Consider the following 3318-nt stretch of genomic DNA (forward strand, 5'->3'; position numbering starts at 1 on the left):
AGTAGGCTTTCGAGCCTATACAACTTGGAGTAAGACAACATGCATGAAGAGGATGATGTGGACAAAATACTCATTTGCCTAATAATTCTGCACTCCCGGTACGTCTGTAGACGGCTCTCCTGACCTCCTCTGCATACGATGATGATGATTTAGACTAAATTTGGAGTCATCACTCCATCAAACCTTTTGCCCCTGACTTTCAGTCCAGTACCTGATTAACTTGGCATACTTCAGCTTCTTTTCCTTGTTTGCATCCCCTAACACAATCCCTGCTAATGATACCATGTCCCAGCAGTCTGTCTTTTCCTATCAAGTGTTAAACTTTGAGTTTTTGTTCTTTCTTTTGAGATATATATGTATTCAGTCATTGGTTGACACACCATTTAGTCACTGATAGGCTGATACAATAATATGGCTTCACGATTTCTTGTTAAGATTTGCTTATTTATAGTAAATGTAGGCACTACAGTAGTATAAAAGTACCACTAATATTAGGTAGGACGTAAAAGGTTATTTACATAAGCAAATATATTACATTTTCGGTGTGTCTCCCCCACTCACCTAACACAAACACACTCACAGAGAGGGAAAGAGAGAGAGATGGAGAGAGACAGAGAGTGAGAGAGATTGTGCACGACGATGGCAGCAGTTACACCTCCACCACTGAGAGATGTGATTAAGGCTGCGTGTTGGATCGTCCTCTACAAAATGCTGTGAAATGTAAGTATGCCTTGTTTCCTATGAAGCTAATAAGGAGAAATAAACTTGACAGACTTTGTAGATGCTGACATATTTCCAAAGCACACTGTTCAAGTATTTATGGCTTGTGACTAATAATCTTCAAATGTATTAAATATACCAATCTAAATATGTTACTTTTGACACATTGCTTTTTACTTATTCTCGCGTGCCCTTACCTTACCTTGTAGATTGTCTCTGTCATAAATTTCATCAAAAAGCAGAAATGTGGATAAAATGTTCTGTGTGAAAAATGTCAAAGAAGGTAAGCACTACTTCAAGAAATAAATTTTTAATGAGTGCAAACTCAAGATCTCACTTCGTCATATTGCTGTCAGGATATGAGTGTACTAGCTTTCATCTACATTATGAATGTATCTAAAATGGAGATAAATAATAGATTAACTTCCCAAGATGTCCACTCATTACTGACAGCTACAAAACCTCAGCTAGAGACTCTGGCTCTCTGGTAGTGGCACAGAATGATGGCAATGGCTTTTCATTACAGCATTACAAAGTCATCTATTCCAGTTTAAGAGGAGAAATAATCTAAACATAATAATCACTGCTAATCTTTAATTAAATATGTCATTTAAACATTGTTTTCCATATTTTACAAAGACAGAGGCAGATGACATATTCAAGTGATTGCAACGATGGATGACATGCTCAAATCTGCAGATACGACTGAAAAAACGTACAATAGAAATGCTGACAAAGCAGAGCTCCACGATCCACTACCTGCTATCTCAAAGTTGCCCGTTACACGTGATTCCACTGCAGACCTTACAGGTATGCTCACATGAAACAGATAATAATGAAAACACACATGCTTAGTAACCCGATTCCTCCTTGTTTCTGTGCCTCCAGAATCTTTGATTGAAGTCAATAGTTTTTCAGAGCAGATCTCCACTGAGGACACCGAATTATCTTCAGTGGACCTCTCTACGAATGTCTTCCCCCATAGAACAGTAGGTACGGTGACCTGTGAGTTCTTTGTTTGTAATTTTATCCTCTGAAAAAATGTTTTCACAAGAATTTCCTCTGTCTCACACAGAAGCTCCCAAAAAATGTAACATGCAAAATATACCGAAGTCAGGAGTGACCAGAGCAGTATCTATCTGCAGTCCACAATCTGTGGAAAAGGAGCAGCCAAAACCTCGCAGCGCCTTGCTGCCGTCCTCTCTGGAGGCCAGCACAGTCCATGAATTGAACCATCCACCCAAACCAAAAGGCAAGAGCCAAGAAAGCCTTAAAACCACTTCTGCTCACACCGACCCAGGCGCAGAGGGTAAGGACAATAAACTTTAGTGAAATCCTATTTCATCTTATTGTTCCCACATATCCGTTTTCTCTCTGCATCTTTCCTCACTAACCCTTCTCTTCTATGCGAGACCTTTGTGCTGCAATCCTCATGGCCTGCCTCTTCTGCCACCCACTGGACTGCATCCTGTCCACGCTGAGGGGGTTTAACGGGTGCGCCTGGTGGCTGTGCTCGTCCTTCTACGACTGCGAGCCTCTCCTGGGGGTGATGCACCACTGCAACCTCTGCGGGTGTCTGGGTGTTTCTCGCTGCTTCCAGAGCGACTGTCCGTTGTGCGACTTGTGCCTCCAGGCTACAGAATGCCTGGACCTCGCTATGGAAATCTCTCAGATGCTTTACCACTGACGCCCGCTGCCAGAAAATAAAGCACATCCACACACGAACCGATGGCAATCATTTATTTGTTAAAAATCTCAAAGCCAAATTGCAGGGACAAGACATGTTGCTTTGTAGTTAACAGTCGGTGTGAGTATGAGTCACTGTGTATATGCCTGGTTAAGACAGGGTTAATATTGTGGAGAAGAGTAAAAGCTGAATAAGTACAGAAATTCTACTCTGTGATTTACGGGAACACGACGAGCAACGCTGAGTGATGGAGTGGAGCTGCTTTAAGCTGAAAGGTACCTCCAACGCTCTGAACGATCAGTGGAGAGCTTAAAAAATTATTGTAACCACCAATCAATGCCACTCAAAGCTATGATCTAAATATATTTTTGGCTGTTTTAACTAAAAACAGCACCATCAGTGTTAGAAAAAACAAAAAAATACTCAAACACACATTCATTAACTGTACACAAGGTTCGGTAAGCATGTGATGAAAATAAACCCTTTCTAACGTTTGTGACTATTTAATGGAATAATAATTGCATTGAGGTTTCATTCAACAAAACATCATACATTGTTATAACAGAAGTGAGACTAGTGGTTGGTTTAAAAAAAGGAGGTCTGAGCCAACTGAATTCAGACTACAATGAGCAGGAATCCATTATTAGATTGTATCACTTTTCATCATCCAAAAAAAACAAACAAAAAAACAAAAAACACCCCACATATTTATTAGAACATGCTAACTGGTTAAAAAAATTACTCAGTGATTACCAAAGTTAATGGAGACAAACTGACAACACACATTAGTCTGCAGAAACTACTTATCAAATGATCAGGTATAAAAAAAATGTAATGAACTACAGTACTTTTGTAAAAGGAGAAAATTGTTCTGCATTCCCACTGACTTTAAAGAAAAAAAAGAAAATTAA

This window comes from Pundamilia nyererei, unplaced genomic scaffold (genome assembly GCF_000239375.1).
Source record: "Pundamilia nyererei isolate P.nyererei 1_Seehausen unplaced genomic scaffold, PunNye1.0 scaffold00178, whole genome shotgun sequence".
NCBI classification, from domain to species: domain Eukaryota; kingdom Metazoa; phylum Chordata; class Actinopteri; order Cichliformes; family Cichlidae; genus Pundamilia; species Pundamilia nyererei.